This window comes from Centrocercus urophasianus, unplaced genomic scaffold (assembly GCF_019232065.1).
Source record: "Centrocercus urophasianus isolate 14NV4802_14NV808 unplaced genomic scaffold, USGS_Curo_1.0 seq_17, whole genome shotgun sequence".
Taxonomy (NCBI): Eukaryota; Metazoa; Chordata; class Aves; order Galliformes; family Phasianidae; genus Centrocercus; species Centrocercus urophasianus.
Window position 1 is genome coordinate 4,253,039 of NW_024884722.1, and position 22,741 is coordinate 4,275,779.

Here is a 22,741-nt window from a genome sequence, read left to right on the forward strand (position 1 = left end):
TTTTGGTTCCAGTACAGTTACCAAGAACTGAATTAGATTTTTCAATGTTTATGTCCTTAATGGTTTGGAGAAATGGTACCAAATTAGATAATGAGTGCACACTGCTTTTAAAATCAGAACTTCAGTGAAACCAGCAGAAGTACAACTTATAGCACAGGAGCTGACTGGTAACTGATGCATCAGGCCAAACTAGAACTCCATTTGAGATATGAAGAATTACACTAAAACTTGGTTCTGTCACGAGGTAATAGAGCTAAGCTCTGATTTTAATGAACAACCTGTGCAGCAGCCTGCGTGGCTCAGCACCTGCCCATTGCTGAGAGCAGCTGTTAGTGACCATTTCTTGGTGTTTGTCTTCAAACTGACAGTACGCCAAGCATCACAACTATTTGGTTAGTTGGATGTAAGCACTACATGACAGGAAATCTCTTTCTGGGAGATTTTATCCATATAGAATTTCGCAACTGGAGTGGATTTTTTACTTTATCAGTAATGGTGTAATTTGCTGTTGCTTCTAGCTCAGTTAATTTGTTCCTCTCAGGTGCAGTATTTTATGTTCATGCCTTGTCTAATTAAAATCCTCAAAGCGACAGGAATAAAAAAAATACTGGTTTTTGGCAGAAGTCTCATTTAATCTGCTTCCTACAAACAAAACATGTGTGAGAAGTGCAATATGATAACAGCAGCATTTGAAATTTCTAGTATTGTAGGCACCTATGAGCTTTCCCTAGAGAAAAAGAGCTGCTTTCTTCCTTAGAAATTAATCCAAACCTAAACACTTCAGTTGCAAGCATAAGCTTTTTCATGCATATATTTACATACGCATGTTCATATATATATGTCACCATGCTACCCTTGGTTTGGCATGCTTTACAGAATACACCACTTCCTCTGGGCTACAGCAAGACCTTCAGGCTTCACAGCTCACGCTGTAACCTTTCCAACCCACTGAGGACATTAACAGTTTATCTTCAGGTCCTTCTAACATCAGTGTAGATGTCTTCTCAATGTCTTGCTCTTGTGTTTAAGACACATTCATAGCACAGGTCTGCACAGAGCTCAATAGAACATGCTACACAACTCGCTTCACGGTTCCTCTTCACCTCATCATCCCGTTTATGTCACTGAAGTTTAGCAGACAAAGGAGAATCTGTAGCTCTCCTCGTAAGTCCATTTGCTTCCCCACAGCTTTTTTATCTTCTTTTGTCCCTCTGCTGAGGGTTGAATGAATACCTAGATTATCTCCTTATGGACAACATGTGTACAAGACATGCCAAGAAAGAGAGGGGATGAAGTTGGCGATCTTGGAAAAGAAAATTTATCTCAACATTTATAATTCAAAGTTGTTTTAGTTAAAATTATTTCTAAGTTATTAAGAACTGGTACAATTTTGAGAAGATGCAGATTGGTTTATGAGAAGTACTATTAAGAAAATCCTCTCCACAATGAGATCTGTCCTCTGCTCTGTTCACCAGCTGGCAGCATTTGCTTGCCTAGTGCTATCTAGATACCCTGAAACAATGGACAGATCAAAACAATGGGAAAGGGGCTACAACAGAGGCATGATGACAAAAGGACCAACACCATAGAAATGTGCAACAAAGGAAGGGAAGAAGATTGCTCACCTGTATCAGAAAATTCCAGATTCACAGGGGAAAGCTTCACCAAGGAGGAACCCCCAGAAAGAGATCTTTCCTAATTGCAGTCAGCCCTTAAATGAGGTCTAAGAGAGGTGCAGCCAAGCTTCACCCCTTCTGGTCACACAGCTGAATTGCCCTCACCTGTGCTCCCAGGGCTGACCAGGTCCTTTCCCCAGGTACTCAATCAGTGGTTCAGGCCACGACTTAACAGTTACCATATAACCCACAGTAATGGAAAACATTGGTCTGCCATTTTCTGGCTATTTCTAAGTAGTGAAATGTAGGGAATAATTATACAACTTCTTTATAGTTGTGTAATATTTTTCTTTTCCATCTATACCATAAATATACATTTTCCATTAGAAATGGTTGTGGCTTTACAGATGTGCAGATAGCTCTAACCATTATTTCAGAAGGGAAGGAATAGATTCCCAACTTCCTTTTCACAATGCCTTCAAATGAAGAACCCTTCTGCAACTCTGAATCTTTATTCTTCTTTCATCTCCCCTCATTCATTTAAAGAGAAGATGAGAACAAGTACAATCATTCATTATTGTGAGAAGTGCCCCAGAATTTGCTGCACTTGTACATATGGATGCTTAATTCCCAGAAAACAGACTGTGTTCTTTTTGTGTGAATTGGAACAAATGCTTGGTGTTACTCACCAAGAACATTAGAGCAGTAGTAGTTATTGGATGTAAGCATTAATGAATGACTGCATATAAACTGGAGCTATATAAGTACCAGCAATGGGCACATTGCCACTGCCACTCCGTAGAAGACAAGTGCTGACTAAAAAGATGTGGAGCAGGCCTGCTGTTTTGTGCACTCTTGATGTGCAACGGGTGAAATGGAAGGAGTGAAAGAAAATGATAGCTTGTAGAGTAGAATAAGTGTATCCCGTGTAGGGTGATTGTGTACCTCATTAAAATGCTATAGGCAAAAATTGTGTGGAAAATTGGGAATGCGTGTTTGTTGCCAATTGAAAATAAGCAATGGAATGTATACAGATGTTATTGCACTATTCGAGAAGTATGTAAACACACAGCATGAGTACTACAGCCCAGAGGAATTTGCCTAGTTATCCATGGGAATGGAGACTGAGGGCAGGGAAGCTGCTAGAGGACTCGCTGCATTCTGTGCTAATCCCATAATAGTGGGATGTGCAAGAAGAACCGTGCCAATTAAACTAGATCCACTGGCTTAAGTAAGTTGAAATATGGGAAAAGTTATAATGAGGCATACTAACTGCAGAACTGGGCAGCAGTCAGATTTGTCTGTAACAATTAAATGGAAAGACTCTAGCAGGATCACAGCACGACGCTCGAGACAAACAAATACACCCTTCAGAAGTTACGGCCCCTCCAGCAAGTATGCATGTGTTACCCGTCTCACACATCTTGCAGCAGAAAGCAAACAAGAGCACATAAAAAAGATAACCACACGTTAGGATTTATGAGTAAAATGAAATGAACAACAACATAGATGAGTAACAGCCAGCTTTGTCTGGCTCCCTACTTACTCGGAAAACGAGGAGAAGAAAGGATAAAGCAAAATAGATAGAAATGATTTCTGTGGTAACTGACTTTGAAATTCCCTCTCCCACTGTGGGGCAGAGTGCTGGCTGCCAGGAGCTCATTTCAGCAGCACCTTCAAAGGGCTTTACAAGTGCTGGGTGACTTGGGCTTTTCTGGAGTCATGGGAGGGGCTGTGAATGATGATGATGGCTCTCCTCCTCAAAACTCTGAGTAGCAAGAGCTAAAAGCCTTGGCTACCATCACTGCATGTTAGAAAATCTGTCCTGTTGTAGCTCTAGAGAGGTTTGTGGTGCCCAGCTATTGGTTAGTTTTGTTGTAGTAAGCTTGGCTTCCCTTATAAGTGGTGCTTAGAAGATGGCACCTGAGCCCATCCAAACATCTAGGGCAGCAGTAATACACCAATCTCTATGAAACTAGTAGCCTAGCTCTGGCTGTGTAGGTGATTTTTGAATACATGGCTTTCCAGAAAATTTGGGTAAAACCCAAGAACTGGCCTTGCCATTCCTCAGTACCAATGGTTGGCTGAAGAGAGATGTGTCTGATGGGCAACACAACTGCTGGGGTCTTGAAGGGTCCCAGAAACTGTAGTACTTCTGAGAGCTTCCCACTGAAGAATACTTCCTTTCTTTCCTATACATTTCCTCTGCTAAATCAGGGAATCTCTGTTCTTCTGGCTTCCTTCTTCTTCAATTTAAACATATTTGTCTTCACATGGAGTTTTGTTTTCAAGGAGAATGCATCCTACAAAGCAGGTTTAATTCAGCATAAGCCCAACATGCTTTGCCACTGACAGGTCCTTGTTCGGAAGCAAGATGTGTCATGCTAATAGGGCAGAGCACAAGCCTAGAATCTCTCAGCAGTTCAGATTCTGTGCACTGCTGGAGCAAAACAGAGCATGGTTAGTGTATGTAAAGTCACTTTGTTAAATATACTGCTGGCCCCAGCCTCACTGTATCTGTTTATTATCTTTGCTCATTTCTATTAAATTTACATTATATTTTCCTTGGAATACGGTCTTTAAAAGACAGATTGGGTATTTATTTTCCTGTAAGTGCCTACTATGTTCCTCATAGTAGCATATTTATCCTGCAGATCTTCCCTCTTATTAAATAAGTTCTAAACTTAGCACAGATTCACTCAACTTTAATGCAAACCATGTGTATGGCTTCCAAGGGGCTCAGCTGAGAGCTAGAGCTGGGGAATGGTGTTCTCTGATAAATACATAAAAGAAACAACAACTCGTGTCAAATGGCACTGCCTATAACAACATCCACTGCTCTACTTCAATTGTGGGAGAGTGGAAAGGGAAGCCAACATGCAAAGAGGGTCAAATACAGGCTGCTGTTCTTAAACATAGATTGCTACCAAAGAAAAAAGTTAAAAGAAACCAGATTTTTTCTTTTTACAACTTGCTGAAAACTTAAATGTCACTGCCCAGCAAATTTGCAGTTAGTGTCAAAAAACAAAAGCCAAAAGCAGACGCATGAGAAAAAGAACAGCCAAGCCTGATGCTAACATTCTGAAATGCAAACCATGCAAACCAGTTTCATCACACACTACCTGCTGTGTTCCTTGGCTTGGCGGCATAAGGATGACTTGATTTGCATTGGGAACTTCTGACTAAAAATAAATGCATTTTAAAATTCCAGTCACTATAACAATTTTGACTAATTTTAAGGGATACTTTCTCAATGAATGTTCAGCAGATTCAGTAGCTTTTAAGACGTTGTTACTACTTTCTGAGTTTCAAAAACATCCTAAGTGAAGGAGAAGAAATTCCAATTATTTATGTAAATCATAGAATCACCAGGGTTGAAAAAAACCTCTCATCCAGTCCAACCATCCTCCTATCACCAATGCATGCAAGTGAAATTACTTGTGTTGACTTGAATGAATACATCTTCCTGTCCCTGACTCTTAAAAAATGTCGTGACCAAACTCTGCCATAGCAATACCAGTTGGCCAGAACAGCCAACAGCTACAGCAGAACTCTATTTCAAATACTTCTTTATGACAAAATTTGGCTAACTTTTAACATGGACTGTTGAAGAGGACTCACTTTGCCATGCACAAGGTACAGTGGCTTTACTCAGACCTCAAGAGGAAGCACAATGAACCCAAATGCATTTTGCCATCTACCATAAGATCTGGACAAAGAGAGGATGAAATGTTCTGGTATCTTAACTGCTGAAATTAACAAATCACAACTTTTATTCAAACGCACAGCAACATAATATCTTCTGATACAATCGTACACGGCCAACCACAGCACACAGCTTCCCTTCAGTCCAGCAATTCAAGGAGAGATGACCAAAAAACAACACACATTAACAAAGCTCCCTTCTTCTCATGTAGATATGAACTCCTGAATCAGCACACCAAGGTCACTTGTTGACAAGAACTACTGTGTGTCAGAGCCCTGGGGGCACTCGGAGGAACTGCTGGCCCCCAGAGCCTCCCCTCACCCTGCCCATGGCCCCAGGGCCCACTCCGGACCAACACATCAAACATGCTCCACATCAAACCTGCTCCACATCAAACCTGCACAGCCATGGGCTGACAGCCAGCACCCATCTTGGCCCATCCCCATCCCCTGGAAGGGCCCATGCCTGGGGCTGTCCTTGCTGCCCTGCTCCTGGCGCTGAGGACAGCCCTGAGCGTTCCTTGGGATCCCAACAGCTCCTGACCTGCAGGCAGCAGCCACCTGCACGGTGCTGAGATGTGATGGAGCATTATCATCACCAAATTGAAAAGCAAACAAACAAAAAGTTGCCCCCAATTATCACTGACTGCAATTAAATACGAGTGTAACTGGGAGCAGGAGATAAGCACGAGGCAAATGGTTGGTGAAACAGATTTCTGCAAGGTTTGCTCTCTGGCAGTAGGGAAGGAAAGGCAATCATGCTGCCACACTCACCTGGTTTTCTGCACTACTGTTCTCATTGCCCATTCTGATGCTGACGTCCAGTATCACAGAGCAATTAAAGAGACCACTGGAAGAAAAGAAAAAGCTCTTAGTCTTCTGTTAAACAAACAAAACAAAAAAGCTAAAAGCTATACATTTTGGAGGAGCATCATCTCAGTCACCTTGTCTGCTGCCCCTCCTGACCTTCAGTTTTACAATGATTTTAAATCACAGATTAGGGACGAGAGCTCTTTTGCAATCTCTCCCTGCTGCCTTTCCCACACTGGCTCTGCTTATGCTGACGGACACTCCCTGAAACTCAGCTTTGTTGCTCTGCTTCTGGATTATCCCATGTCATTTGAGCAGAAAGGCATTTTCCTTGCCAAACCTTCTTTGGATGGACAGCCCATATGAAAACTTTATTATGTTAACTGTATTCAAACCACTTTTCTATCCTAGAGACTCTGGACTGAGCCGCAGGCTCACTCTGCCTAGAACCACAACATTATACCTGGCTGTTCCTGTAACAGAAACGATTTCCCATGCATGCCCTCAATTTTAAAAGAGAAAAAATGTATTTTTTTTAATCCTTATTGCTGAAGTCTTACCATGCTTTACCAAGGCAATATTCTACTCACAATTTTATGACCTAAAACGCATTTTCTTTACACTTGACAGGATCTGCTCGCTTTAATTACTATTGGTTTTACACTGGTTCAACTCTAATTACCTAATTTCCAGAACAGTCAGCAGCAGCTCTGCAGGCAGTGCCTCCCCAGGCTCCATGCTTTCGCTGCATTTTAAAGGCTGCTCAGAAAGAGTGCGCACAACAGAGCTGCAGACATTTACTTCTTGTTGTAGACATTTCATTTTGGAGCTCAGGCATTTAAATTTGCTGTAATTGTATCATCAGGTGAATATTCCCTTCAATTTTTATTTTTATTTTTCTAAAGAACGTGAGATTGGTCCGTGGCACATGTCGAGAAAACCTCCATTAAAGCCAGGCTGACAGAGAAAGATTGCACATTGTTAGCCAAGAAAACCATACAAGTTTTTAAGGAATGTTATTACTTATTACTGCAGCACACTTTTTTTAGACTTGAAAGATTATTCTTCTTCACAGGAGGCTTGGAGGGAGAGGAGTTGAGCGCTGTGCTTATAAGCTATGCTCTGTTTAAACTTGAGTGTCTGCAGGGGATATACCGGTGCTTGAACTTGCTCCTGTTGAAATCCCTGGGACCAGGATTGCACTTTTAGTGATTAATTAGCAGCCCCAGCTTTTATCTGCTATGACTACTGCCAAATCCTCTGCTGTTTTAAAGTGCATAATATGGTTTCAAGGCTTCTGCACCAATGCCACGATATTGACTGTTAATAACAGCAACAACAAATAGAAGTTGAATTTGTCATACTCACTTGAAAGCAAAAATACTTTATTTATTGTTTTTTTATTAAAACGTTCAGGCACTGAATATAAAATTACAAAAAACATGGCTCGAAGTTTAGCTGTTGAAAATTTCCACCAATGTATCACGTTGTGTTTACCTACTCTTTTCTCTGCTTAGAGTATGAAGTTTCACAACAGCCACATAACTGCACATTAAAATTTTCTCAATAACAAAGATAAAAGTGATCAATAAGGAATAATGCATATATTCTCCACTAATCACAGAATCATAGAATCATTAAGGTTGAAAAAAACCTCCAGGATCTTCCAGTCCAACCCTCAATGAGATGTGAGAATGATAAGTGAGAGAACTGCACAGTAACAAAGATATTTCTTCAAATTACAATCTTATTTCCATCCTTTTTACATGCATTGTTTTTAAAATCATTTCTCAATGCACAAGCATTGCTTTCATTGTAAAATACGTGAGCTTTATCATATGTATGGAATTTCAAATCAACGTTATAAACATGCTAAAAATCCATTCATAAAATAAACATGGGTTCACTGAAAGATAATCTTTCTCATCTTCCTGCTCTATCTTTTGCAATTTACATGTCATTATTAAAATTCTGTTAGCACCACGTATCTCAAAAATGGCTCACTGGTACCAACTTGGACATCAGCCTACAGGGACTTCTGTATCTATACAGCAGAAAAACCGCTTCCCGGAAAATGAGAGGGAGACCATTTAGCTTTGCACTTACGTTCTGGCACAACCGGGCAGTGCTGGGTGCAGCGATGCTTTCAGAGCATGTCTTCAAACCCTTTCTCCCATCTTTACCTCGTGCGTTTTTGCCTTGTTTTCCTCCTGCCTCTCCTTGGCCCAACACGAAATGTAGGCTTTCTTTCAGGGACCCACCTTCATAACCTGCTCTGCAACCAGCCTGCCTCCACCCCAGGCAAAAAGCAAACGAGTTATTCCTCCTCCGCCCGGCCTCCCCCTGCTCTGCCGGGCTGCTGTGGCTCTGCCTTCCATAAATTTTCTGCTAATGGTTTTCAAATATGTCAGCCTGGAGAAAGCAGCCTTTGGTCAAAGCATATTTCACCGCTGGTGTCCCTTGGCCTACGGTAGGAGAGGTGCCTCTTGCACTGCAGTTATGCACGTGTTGCCAAGGGAAAATTAGTACAGGGGGGAATATCTGCTCTGCATCTTGTTTGTCTATTTCACGTTGCCCTTCATTTTATCTCACTACTGTTGAAAGCTCCTCTTGACAGGACAAGGGAAATTGGTTTCAAATTAGAACAGGGGAGATTTAGATTGGATATAAGGAAGAAGTCATTTATGATAATGGCCATGGGGCAGTGGCACAGGCTGCCCAAAAAGACAGTGATGCCCCTTTCCTGCAGACACCCAAGGTCAGGGGATAGGGATCTGAGCATCTGATGGAGCTGTGGGCATCCCTGCTCATTGCAGGGCATTGGTTGGACCAGATGGCTTTTAAATGTCCCTTCCAACTGAAATGATTCTGTGATGCTTTGAAATACCTGTTAATAGGTGCTCCTTTTCAAGTTATGCTGAAATCATTTCCAATACAATTGTCCGGAAGGGAGGAGATGTGACAGAAACCCTTTGAAATGTGATATTGCAAGAAGTACTGGTTCATGGACAAGCTAATTGCTGTTATTGATGTGCATTGTCTGTTCAAGCACAGCTTCACTGAGGGGTTCTCAGAAAGACAACTGATAAGAGAGGGCAGTGCAGCAGTGTTTCATCAGTGGTAACTCCAAGGGATTAATGTGTTTCTGCCCTCACCAGTGGTATTTGATAGTACACACAGCAAAGGAATAGCAAACTGTTGGGTTCCTGTACCTGGAAGAGCTGCACAGCAGCATTACTGAGGCCAGCACACTCAGTCCCTACCTGACATGAATAAGAGGCAGGAATTTCATGTGGCATCTATGTGCTGGGTCTGGCGTTCCTGTGGTCATTCTCTGCCTTGGTGTACAAACATCTGGGCTGAGAGCATGAGGTATGTGAAGGGCTGGAATGAACAGCTGCCAGAGTGCTGTGCCTTTACAAGCTCGTGTTTCTTAATGAAGTCAGTGAAGCCCCCAGCACCATGATAGCACCTTAATCCACAGCTACTGGTCAGAATTCTGCAGGTCAGAAACAAGTTATTTGTATTTCCTGAGCTTTTTCAGGTTTCATGCTAAGGTATACATGTGGGTAGGTTTAGTGGCATGGGGCTAAGACAAAGTGTCACATAAATCTGTGCTACATCTCAGAGAGCTCAAAATGAAAAAGTCACAGTCTATAGTGAAGCTCTGGAACTAAAATACATGAAAGCAGCTGTCAGATCACCTTTGTTCTGTTCTCCCCATCCTTTTTCATGACCCAGAAAATTGAAGTTCATCAAATTAAGGTTTTAGTACGTGCTGCCTTAGAAAATAAAATACAGCCACGGTGATATTCATTGCCTATAGACAATACATAATGAAATGTTTTTGTTTAGGCGCTCTGCCATGAATTTAAGAACAAGGATCCTGTGGGAGCTCAGGGAAGCACAAGCCTGACAATATATCCTCACTTCTGCTAGTTGGATTATTGCCTCATGCAGAAACTGAGCTCATATTTGGTGCTATTCCATTTCCAAAGCTAAGGCGAGAGAATGCCACGAGGTGAGAGCGAGGCAGCTGCCCTGCAAAACAACCATCTGGCAACATGTCGGGGAAACCAACCTTTTGGTAGACACTCATGATTTCTGGTTATATATTTGTCTTTTTTATCAACATGTGTGCAAGGGAGTAGCCCTCTCTCTGATGGGTGAACCTTATATAACTTTGCAGAGCCACGCAGACAGCTGCTCTGCTGCCAGCAATGAGTCACGAGGGAGCGACAGACGCACTATGAGCAGCAACTGCTCCGAGCTCCGGGCCCAGAACAGCTCTGTCAGACAACACTGACATTACATTTTGGCCTTTGACAGAGCTTCATCGGTTTTCTGACCCACTCTGGTGTCTCAGGCCCTGTCCCAACTATGCCAAGCAGCCTCTACTCACTGCTAGTAGTTCCAACCTATGCAGATGCTGCTCATCTGCTCTGTACCGGTAAGAGAAGTCAAATCAGTTTGCATAAACCATGACTTGTGAGAGCATTCTTCATTCTCTGATGTCTCAGTTTATTCTTTTTGATTCCACAACAGATGAAGATGAAGAAGTACTCACACTGGGCTGCTTTCCTGTGATCCCTCATCCACACTTCTTCCTGCAGGGAACTCCAAATCTTTCTTGGTCGAAAGAGGATCTAACCCAGGAGGATTGGAGGACTCTGAGTAGGGGAAAGCACAGCTCATTCTGAAAGGTGAGGTATGTATCTGGTTAATGAATTAAGCACTTCATTAAGATCCAAATAGCTTGGCATGCATTATTCTATTTAATCCTACTACATACAATATTTGGCATAATTACCAACCACACATTACTCAGATACCTCAGTTTTATACATAGAGTAAATGCTACCTGAAGTATTTATATGGGACAATTCAGTATGAGTTCAGTTTGCTTGATGGCAGAAGTGCTACCAAACAACACAGAACATTTTAATGTTTCTCATTTGTACATGACAGACGTGATACACCAAGCAATAAAAGACTGCTGGAGCACTGAGCATGAAGTCATGCACCAGCTGTTCTTGCAGGTAGGAGGAAAGAAAAGGGGAGTGCTCAGTATTTTACTCTTCTCTGATCTTGATATCACTGCTATAAAATAATTTGTATTTTCTGCGTATCAGAATAAAATTGTAGAGACTTCTGAGACTGACAGACGCCCTTTAGCCCTTGTTTCCTGCCCAATTCTAGAAGTGCAACCATCAAGATGTGGGAGGGAAATCATAATCCGATCATGACAGCTGGTGAACACGTAATGATTGAAAAGTGCACAGCTTGGCTCTGCTTAGCAACATCAGCAGCTGGATCCACTGTAAAATCGTGCTGCTGCTTGGCAACAACAAAAAAAAAGCTGAGCTGGCCTTTCGTGAGACTTGTGAAACGGTGTTTTGCTGCTCACCTCCCTAAAAGAATCAGAACTGGCTCACTGGCCTGCATGCTCAGGTAGAAGGTGGCTCTGTGGGTCCAGCTCTGCAGGGCAGCCTGGGCTGCCGGGCAGTGCGTGGTGTGCAAGAGTGCAGGAGGAGGAACAGGGGGACTCTGAGCACCTGCTATGATTTTATTTTTTTATAAACAAATTAAGGAAGTTCAAAACTATTCTTCCTATTTCTAACTAATTGCCAGCAGTGTAAGAACCTGGCATGGAAAAAATCTGATCTATGGCACTCCACCATCGCTTCCCATCAGGCTGTCCAGATTAGCAGTACTTTTAAGCAAAATTATTTCTAATTAGAAGTACTTCAGGACATTCCCACGCCATGGGTTCAGTGCAGCAGGGATCTGCCTGGGCACAAGCAGCGGTCAGGCTGCAGAGAGGGAGGGAAACGATTTTGTTATGGTGTGAAAGCTGCAAAAGATATTGTGATCCAAAATGTTTCTGATGGGATTCAAGGTATTGAAAAGTTTAATTCATGCTCAGGGCTGTGAAGCAGTGTTAAGGTGGCAGTGACAGTTTTATAAAGTGTCACTGGGGAGCTGTCATTAGGCATAGCACCCCTCCCTAAGCAGCATGGAGATGATCATTAATTTTATTTACATTCTACCCAAGAATATTTCTTTCATGCTGAAAATAAGCCTTTCATTTCAGCTCTTAACTGAAAGTATTTGGCACAATTTGAGAGTCCAAAAAATGTAGTCTAAATATTGGAGCACTTCTCTCTCCAAACCACACTTACAGCAGCATTTTTGTTTTTTACCAGGTTCCATGCACAGAACTGAAGGCAGTGGGAAGGCTGTTGGAGTTGGGGAAATGCAGCCCTGCACTGTAGCACTGACTCTCCAACTGTCCACAGCCAGTTCTGGGCACGGAGATGAGGACAAGGACTTCTCAGGTAGGTTCCCAATGCCACAATGCCACAAGGCAGTGAACAAGGCTTCCTCACATTTCACCTGCTGGTCTGTGCCTATCGTCACACAGGGCTGCATGTGATTTCCTTGTTATTACTGCCTGCCTTTTGTAAACAGCCAATTATGATTGATGACAAATACCTCACCTATGTTTAATCACGAGACACTCATGACTGCATAACCCAGGTCCATAGCCAACTTGGCAGAGCGCACGTTTGTTTTTGCACTCTAATGCACAGTCGTTGACTCAAAGGGAAGGATGCGTGCTCCTAAAGCTCAAAGATGAGGCAGAGAAACATTCCTCTGACTTGGGGTGAGTTCTGGAAGGAGCGTTGGCACCTCTGGAGCGAAGGGCACATTTTTGGAAGCACTGACAGATGGTTGTCCTGCTGCAGGGCCCAAGCACAGAGTTGGAGTGGCGGTACGCAGCTCAGAGACAAAAATCCACATTATTCTCATTCAAGATGTGCTGTGGTTTATCAGTCATGAGAACAAGCTATGAAAACAAGTCTCTTGGGAGACTGGTATGTCAAGATAATTTGTTAATAGCACGTCCTGGGCTTGGTTTCAGACTCTTGTCCAAGCAAGTGCACCAGGTCACAGCAGGGCTAATGCTGGGAACTGAGTCATTGGCCTCTGAAACAATCTTGCACTCAAGATAGTGTTGGGAAAGCCATGTGTCATTGTTTACAAATAGGCTGAAGGCAACTGAAAAAAAAATATTTACTTTGTAATGAAACTTGTGGAGTAACACCAACCTTCTGTTCTACGAAAACTGTTAGGTTACATAGGCACAATGCTTGCAGGTAGGTAGGATTGGTGATGGAAGTCCTTTACTGATTTATAAAGCAGGGTGACAATGACAACACTTTCCAAAGGGGAAACTGAGGCATAGAGGGGTTGAGTAATCAAGGCATCAATATGTTGTGTAATCCTGTACTAGGCTTGAAACCAGGGCTAGTGTTCAGCACTCAAAACAATGTGCATGGACTGCTTTAGGGACTTTTCTCAATGATGCTACATTGATTTAACCTTGCACAGAAAGACCCCATTGCATTTCAAGGCTACAGGACCTAAATACTTCCTTTAGGCTCATTTGTAAGTGTCAGCCAAGAACGTTTTTCTGCACAGCAGTGTCACAGAGGTATCATTAAAGACATCACAAACAAATAAACATATAAAGCAGTAAAGCTGAAATCCATTTGACATGCTAAAGATAATAACAGCATAATAATGAGTGCTTCCCTGTTGGCAATACAACTCTTCCATCATCTTTATAACGTTTTTGAAATGAATGTAATGAGTGAATGCTTAAGGTGAATGTCAATTATAAACCCATTTTTCCCCTTGACTCTGTTGACTCAACTAAGCAGGCATGCAAAACAAGACAATGAGGTCAGTTAGAGACAGTGTCCAAATTCTCTGTGATGATGATGATGATCTGGTGACAGTGATGGGTGCCAAAGACGCGTTTACTCTAAACTGGAGCTCTTGATGTTTGCTCCTGTGGTTGTGTCTTTTTTAAGAGATGATCTAATGGTGGGAAGCTGTCCTAGCAATCCTGGGGTGTTGGTGGAGATAAAGTTAACTAAGCCGCTCGCTGTTGTTACAGATGGCACAACTCTTCATCCTTTTGACAGACATAAACCTAATCAGCTTCTCCTAACGACAGATTTAAACTCATATAACATATTGCCTTGTCCAGCTGGGCTTACACTATTTATACTCGTGTTATCATTTTCCAATAATACAAACAATATCCAGTTTCAGAATTCCGCTCTTCATTTACAGCTGTATTTTCTGCATTAGTGTCTCCCCATCATTAGCAAATACTCAGCGCTCAGGCTTTGCAGGATTTTACCTCAGTCTTGCTTTTGATTTGGGGGGGTTTCCTGGAGACCAGGCTCAAAAAATAACTGTTGTTATGTATAACTAGGTGCTGAATTTACATTTTACATTTTTAAGCAAAGATTGTAATACCGAATGTAAAATTGGGAAGAAAATCTTCAGAAATCATCTGCAATATTGGCTTCCTGAGTCTGGAAACAGTTTAGTTCAAGATGTCAATTCCCCATTTAATCTCAATAAGATTTTAACACCAAAATCTAATTATGCATTTCGAACATCAGCTGTAGTTATTTTGGTTTTGGTCATTATGACAGATGGAACTTGACAGATGAACAGATGAAACTTGATTCCACAGTTGGTTTCTATTTATCTGCTATTTATCTATTTGTCATTGAGCTGTTCTTTCAGCCCTGGGAAAATTAAAAAAAGGTAATGAAGAGAATGGAAATAAGTAACATTGGTCCAGCTTTCTTCCAACTGCAACAACGATGTATGTAACCAGCTCTGTCACTTCAGTCCAGTGACTGGAGTCATGTTTGGATGTGGACTCCAAAGTGAAAATGATAATTCTCCCATTCACAACAGCTGTTTTTAAAGAATCACAAAGCACATGGAGATACCACTGAATGAAAAAATAACAACTCTAGTCCTAGCATGAAACTATGATCATTTCTTGTACCCAAAGAGTGGATAGTAACCGTATTTTAAGTTAATGCAGTGAGCACAAAATAAGGCTCACAGCTGTTTGTCCAGTTTAAAGGTCATATAAGGTTGGAGGATATGCACCCTCTGTAGCTACTGGGATAAACTGAACTGAGATTGTCTCTTCTTGTATCCAGATGTGATTATTCTTTTCTGGTGTGATCAAACATACATATACTGGAATTCACCAAGTATGGTGAAGGAATAGCATTATTTCTGATAAGTGCAAGAGCGTGTAGATTGACCCAAACCTCTTCAACCTTCAGCTACATAAGAACAGAACTTGCCATGGAAAGTTATTTTGAGACTGTACAATTCATTAAAGCAAAAGGCTTAAGCACCGTTTCCAAAACTCTTGAAACACTGAAATAATGCTGGGCCTAAATATAATGTGCATAACAACTAAGAAATGTTAAGGCTAGATTATTACAGTGCAAGAATGTCATCTTGAGTAAAAATATGCCGATGCTCCGTGCTCCTGATGCACATCACCTCTGATGAGAGCACTGAATGAGAAAGCCATCACAGAAACTGAAAAAAGACTTGAGGTACAGCTCATGAATTTATACGTCCCCCATCTCACTGCATCGTGCAGAGATTTTCATATGGGTTCCATAAAAGTGTGCAGCGCTCCAAATCTGTGGCTAAAAGCAGCTTTTTCTCATAAAGAAAGTGGTTAAGTGTAATTTTCAGTTTACAGTTGGAAGTGGCATGGAAACTGTGAGTAATAGACAATGCAACAAGTAGGCACGGAGCTTACTCCAACAGCTAGTAGCAATTACTGTAGTTTCAGTTCAATGTGCTGCATACGTAGTACACACAAAGAAATATTAAAAAAACCTCAAATCATGGTAGTCTAATTAAAAGCTTTTCCTATGAGGATGAAAAATAGGACAACAGCTCACACTATCCTAGGATAATATTAACAAAAGTGAAAGACAGCTATGTATAATACATCACACATAATGTTAGAGAATTCATAATCTGTATCAAGCAAAACCAAAATGGAGCTCATTAAAATCTAGGCGTGCAAGGTCTAGAACTGCAGATCTATTGAGCTGTGCTTTAACAATTAGGATTTTGATACTTGGGAGCTGCTGCTTTGTACTTTTCTTCTCTTTCTGCAGCAGTCTGCTTCTGGCTGCTGCAAGCAGGTGCTCATAATGCAAGAGTTTGATAGTATCAAAGATCACTGTGCTGCAGGAGACCTACACATATCTCTGCCTCTTTGAGAGGGTGAGAGAAAAGCTGACATCGAACCTTAAGAGCATGAGGTGGTGCTATTTGACTGACAGCTCAACAGAGTCACAGAAAATAGGGCTAAGGAGGTGTATATCTCCCCCCAGCTGTTTTTTTGGGTTTTTTTTCTTCCAGGTTTTACAGAAGAAACATATTTTGGGAATGGAAGAAAATGTCCTTAAGCTATTTTTCCTGAAGATCTACTTAGCAAATCCTTGCCACTTGGTCTAATTTGAGCACTTCAGTCAGATCTATTCTGCACACACTGCTATTGCATTGCCTCCTTCCTAAAGATTCCTGTTTTCCTTCATTATCACTAACGAGATCATCTTGCTTTCTTAATCACATTTATACTGGTTTTGTTTCCTTCTAAAACTCTTCTGTTGCAAATACAGCAATTGCTCACAGCCAAAAGAATTATTAGCATGAAACCTATCTCATTGTGGTTGGATAGCTAGAAAAAGTTTTTATGCTATACACCCAGCCTGCACGAATCAAGAGAATCTTTTCTGATTACTTACATTCAGAAAAGCAGATTTCATTTAGAAAAATTAAATCATTCTTACCTTTCACCCATGCAGACAGACTTTACTGCTAGGAGTTCTGTACAATTCCCCACAGCACACCGCTGCTCTGAATATGAAGCAAACAAACACAGCCTGATCCATTTGCAAGGACTCAGAGCTGGCTGAGCCTTGGTTTGCCCAAGCACCACGGGTGCTAGCTGGATCATATGCTTACTGTGAAACCAGAGAACTAAATGAGTCTGTCAAGTCCTAACTAGCATTTTATGACAAATTTATTTTGGCAAGAATGTGTAGTGCAGTATTGTGTCAGACTTGCTGAGCCTTATGTATTCTGTATCTGTCTTGATGGCTGACGTATTTTCACAGCATCCCACGTGCAAGAGTGTCTCATGGAAAACAACACAAATTAAGTCAAACTTTTATTTCACCCTGTGATCTTTAGAAGCCCATAGTTAAAAAGGATCGTGTCAAGAAAAACTACAATCTATGAAGTCTTTACTCTGACACTGGCTGTCAGCAGTGCGACTCTTCAGTCATTAATTGCGGCGGTTGAATGTAGAATCAATTGAATTTAAGCTCTTTAGTTGGGTTTAAGCTTAGATCAGAGACACGGGACAAAAGTTCACTCTCTTCAGTTCTGGAGTCGAGGGGCTTCTATATGTTTATTCCACTGGCATTACAAAACATAAAAGCTGATCTGACAGTTTTCTGAGGTGACTCCACCTCCCCACCTCTCCTGAGGATGGTCAGCTGTCAGTAGGAAAGCTTGCTTTCACCTTCCTCATGAGAAGAAGCAGCACAACACTGATTAAAAGCTGCCCAGAACTACAGGGCAGTCATTCTCTAATACTGCCACAGAAGATGAGAAGTGTAAGAGGATTTTAAAGAAAGCCTCAAGTGAGAAAAGGAATATCATTGATATTCTTCACAAATACCATCCTCCTTCCTACCCTCCAGATGAATGGAAGCTGGAAATGAATGTAGGGAGCCCACCTCGATCTGGAGGTTGTCTGAACTTCCACAGAAATGTCTCTTGCTCCCTCTGCCATCCCCATCATCTGTAAGATCTCCAAACGATTGCTTCTCTTTCTATTCCTGTTCCGCTCACTCTACATCATGCAACACAAACTAACCATCAATTTACAAAATAAGTTGATTTTTTTATAAGGGAGAAATGGTCTGCAGGCACATTCTGTAAGTGTGAAGTACACTGCTGGACCTGGAGACAGTTGTGTCACTTTTTTTTCTTTTCTTTTCTTTTTGTAGGCTGACAAGCTGCCTTTGGACAGGTGTCCTCTTAACCTGTCCCACAAACCAGTGCCTAGGTGACAATTCAAGTTCAGCCAGTCACTGACAACTTGCTTGACTGGTAAATGACCAAGCTATCAGATAACATAGACCAGCTAAGGCCTTTTTCCTGAATGAGGTTGACTTAAATTTCTTGCCACAGTCTGCTTTGGGACTGTCTAAGCGTTTGCTTGATGAAAAATGCTAACTAGCTGATTTGGGAGCACGTGCAAACTGACTACTGGTCCAAAGAACTGTGCGCCCAAACCTGTCATCACAGATCTCTGTTTCAAAGATGGAAAAATGCATGCATGTAGATGTAGATACAGATTCAGATGCAGATGTGGAAGGCAGGGTAAAGGAAACTAAGACAACGAGGCTTAGCTTTTCTGTCCATGGGCCCATCTGAACCCTCTGGCCAACCACCAGCCCTTCTCCCAAAACAGAATGGCAATATAAACCCTGTTTATTAGAAAAATGCAGAAGTAATTGAAGTCCCTCTGGCCTTCCGTGTTAGCAACATGTTTCAGTATAATAACACAATGATAAAATCCTTGTTAGTCTCAAACTAATGAAGTACTATTCTAATCTTAGCAGGAAAGGCTAGATGTGTCTTTAGATACCTGAAGATCTATAAGGAGGTCTGGGTCACCAGAGGTAATTTTCCACCTGTAGGTGTGGATGATGGTCAGCTCTCACTTAGGAACATGGTTAAACATCTGCATAATCTTTCTAGAGAGTAGCCAGCTAATTTTATCTCTGAAATTCTGCATATGAAACACATTCTTGTCGTTACATGGCAACGTAAAATCAACAAGCAATCCTTTCTGAAACAAATCCTTAGAACTATTTCTGAAAAAAAAAGGAACCATGGAAGAGTGCCATATTAAAAAAACTCCAGCATTTGCAAATAGCTATTACAGTCTGTAACGTTGCAGCATGTTTTTAAAATAGCTGTTTTAGGACATGCATGCTAATATCAGTCTGTTGGTCTTAGAAAGATACTATTAAATAGTCATCATCCTGTCGTCTACATTATAGGTTATGTGGATTGTAAAACAAGTTATACGAGAGATCATGAAACTATAGAACCTCAAAGGAACTACTGTGTTTTTTCTGGTAAGCAGAAACGTTTCTTTTACTCATAAGACACTCCTTTCACCTTTTAGTAATGTCTAAAGCATAATTAGCAAACTGCTTTGAGTCTAGACATTTTTAACTTTAAAAAACTAATAAAATATTACTTACCAGTTTTCCTCTAGACTAAAAATGAAAATACACCATTCAATTTACCACTGATTTTTATAACCTTCTGCACTCCTTCTCTCCTAGCCGGTGTATGGATCCCCTTTCTCCCTGGATCACATGAAAGTGTTCTATTAATGTGAATTGGCTTATGTTTGAGAACACTATGCTGGAGAGCTATGAAGTGTAAGGAATCTGACCCAGGGATCTGCAGGGCTGTGACACATCAGTTCTTTACAGGAATTCTCAGTTGCTGGTTGAGAATAACACAAGATAGGTTTGGTACACGGCGTGCAGTCTGCTGTCATTGTTGATGTTAGTAAACCTTTTGCCTAAGGCAGTGAGACAAGTTCTGTGATACACCACTGTAACTGGAATTTTCCCCTCTGGCAGTCACTCCAGGACTGCAGTGCCAAGTGTCAGGCTGCCTCTCCACCCGACTAACTCAGTAAGTTGGGAAAACTATTCACCACTAAAACACACACAGCCACAGCATGGCTGGAAGCAATAGCTGCATCAAGAAAAACACTGCAAGTCAGCACTGCTCTGCATATTTCCTGAGGAATGCATTGCTGGAGTTCAGAACAAACATTCGAGGTCTGGGATTGCTACGAGAGAACCTGGCAGAAGAAAAGTCTCCACCACCATTCCGTTCTAAACCTCTTTGCCAGTGTTTAGTCTTCTCTCGTCCACACACTTGGCAAAGAGGGAAAGCAGCCCGTCTCTTCTCACTGCGGATAAGATGGATCTCTCAGCCCACTTGTCTGAATGCAGTAGTAGAAGACAGACACACAACTGCGTTTTCTTTTGCTCCAGAGGGAGCAAATCTGACCTACTTTACCCACAACTGGAACATTATCTTCGTGATTCTTTCAGGAAAAATACATGCTGCTGCAGTATAGGTGACTCAACTATAAAATCCCATACCAGGGGTGGGAGAGAAAAGAAAGGAAACCCACACCAAACACCAAAATGACTTTAAGTAGAACACGTCTTCTGTTCCATCATTCCTCTGAAAGATCCTCCCTTGGAATATATTATTTCAGACAGGAAAAAGTTGTTCCTTTCTTCATAGATTAAGTTACATGCCTTTAACCGCACGTAATAAAAACAGAATGAATTCAGTGCAATGTGTGAAGAAATGACTGAATTGTTAGCATAAAGCCAATCACAGAAGCACTTAGGTTTAACAACACTGTTTGCATAGTGTTGGCAACGTCTGAAAGGTGATAACTGCCAGAGACTGCCATAAGGAAAAGGGAATTCCTATGGATTTTCTGAAGAAGAGAGAAATTACTGCCATATCAGAAGTTCAGTGTCCAAATAACTGCATACAGTTATGCACAATATTGTGGCCACAACTCCACAGAGCACTAACTGCCTTTTCATCGTTGTTGTTGCAAAAACACGTTCTGCATTTGACTTTAATTCCTTTGTTTTTCCATTAGAAACGCATTGGCCAGACCACCAAGGCAGCAGCAGTCTGGCTATTCTCCACTCTGATGCATCATTGATGTACGTATATATTTCTTGATCCTGCTTTCAAAGCTCTGTTTCGTACTTTTTTCTTTTTAAATAAATTACTCTTTGAGTATAATGAGAAAGTAGAAGGCATTGGGCGTTTTAGTCTGTGCCAAGCAGGACTCTCACATGTTAATGGAGCAACATTGTGTCAGTCCTTCACTTCATGAAACATTCCAAATCAATGAAGGATTCCCGATGCCAAAAAAGGTTTCATCCTGTCTGCTTTCTCCCCCTGACATCACAGCAGATTGGGTCCCACGTGTTTTGCAGAGTTCTATTAATAATTGTTCCTCTGAAAATACCTTCTTGCACTTACACCACGTACGCTGTGATCTGATGGGCTGTAACCTAACCCACAGTACTGGAAGGATATCTGGTGCCACATTGTTACCTCCCATAGCATGATCTGTAAACATGGAAAGAAAAGCTCCTGCAAGAACCTTGTGTATAAATGTATAACTGTGCATTTCTACTTTAAGATAGCCACACTCATTTAATGAAAGTCCACTCACCTGTATTTGCTTGCAGAGCTGGCAGCTGAATGGCAAGTATCTCAGACATTGCATTTCTCATGTTTTCAGTTAGTCTAGCACCCGTTATGTTTATTATCTTTATTTCAGGAATAATTACCGCTGTGCATCTGGTCTTATGTTGCAATTTTGTTAGATAATAATAGCTTGCTTTCTCTCTTCATCCTGAACAGCAGCACTTATTTCGGAGCATTCAAGGGAAATGGAAGAAAGTTGATGCTTTACAACCATATGGAACATTGCTAGGCATGACTGCTGTCTCAATGTAAGATGTGTCTTCTTCCATTAAAGCAAGCAGACTGCAGACCTTGACCTAGCCAAGACACACAGTTAACACCACTGGTAATTAAGTTCTCAGCACCATAAGAAATAGCATCATCTCTCTTTATTTGATGTCAGTGGGGACTGTTTTGAGCTGCTTCCTGAGACACAGCATCTGCCTGAGCTTCTGTGTGTTGTGAGTTATACAAAACACGTGCTGCTAAGAATGAGAATTCAGTTGGAGACTGCAGCTGAGTTCCACTTGCCGGATAACCAGTGCTGGCACAGTGGCTCTGTGGCACTCTGTGTCATGAGACAACACACTGAGCTTGTGCTGCCTGACGCTTCCACCCCTGAAACCCTGCCCTTTGGAAATGCTGTATCTTTATGCTCAGTGCTCACACATTTGCTTCCTCCAGGTGAGCCAGCAGGAGGAATGTAGCAGTAAATGCTGAAAGTCTTTCATACTACACAGTATTCTTGTTAGAAACAAGTTGTTATGCTGCACAATGCTTGCTAGGCTCTCATTATGCTTTTTAGTGCTGAATTTTTAACGTGTTGCCTTTTTCAGAACGCTTTGCCATGTTATGGCATGTCTGAGACAAAGAGCAATCTGTGTAACCGATGAATAAAAGGCTCTGCGAGAAAGGTCAGCCGTGGATTCCAAGAAAGCAAGCATCATCTGAAGCACAAGACTGATGTTTGTCTGAGGCTGGATAAATGCATTTCCTCTGCAATGCCCTGAGCCTGGCAGGCCGCACTGAGCCGCGCACCGCTTCACCTTTCACAACTTTCAGTCCTGAACAAAGCGGTCGCCCTAAGAAGCTTCGGATCGGCATCGCGACAGCAAGAGGTGATCAGCCTTATTAACGCAAGAGGCGACCACCTTTATGAAGGCAGGAGCGAGCACCTTCATTAAGGCAGGAGGTGCGCGGGCTGCTGGACTGCGGCGCATCTGCGCCCTCTCCCGGTTCACCCGTTGTAGCGGATGATGACACGCGCTGCGCGCGGCATTCACCGGAAATAACCGCTGCGGGCGGTTTGATCGGCGAACGGGCTCAGGCCGGCTTCGAGCTCCGTCCCGCCGAGGGAC

The 22,741-nt window shown here is 41.9% G+C and overlaps 1 long non-coding RNA gene across 6 annotated transcripts; it reads left to right on the forward strand.

Annotated features, from left to right (window-relative positions):
* Positions 1-10,423: 10,423 nt before the first annotated feature.
* Positions 10,424-22,693, forward strand: LOC122159861. 6 transcript variants are annotated; one of them, XR_006168683.1, is made up of 7 exons: positions 10,424-10,581; positions 10,652-10,839; positions 11,100-11,170; positions 12,338-12,469; positions 19,130-19,207; positions 19,421-20,848; positions 22,220-22,693. It is a non-coding gene; the product is annotated as an uncharacterized LOC122159861 (long non-coding RNA). The 6 variants fall into 6 exon arrangements; XR_006168681.1 differs by having other exon boundaries at positions 10,677-10,839; XR_006168684.1 differs by having other exon boundaries at positions 10,677-10,839; positions 20,782-20,848.
* The last annotated feature ends 48 nt before the right edge of the window (positions 22,694-22,741 follow it).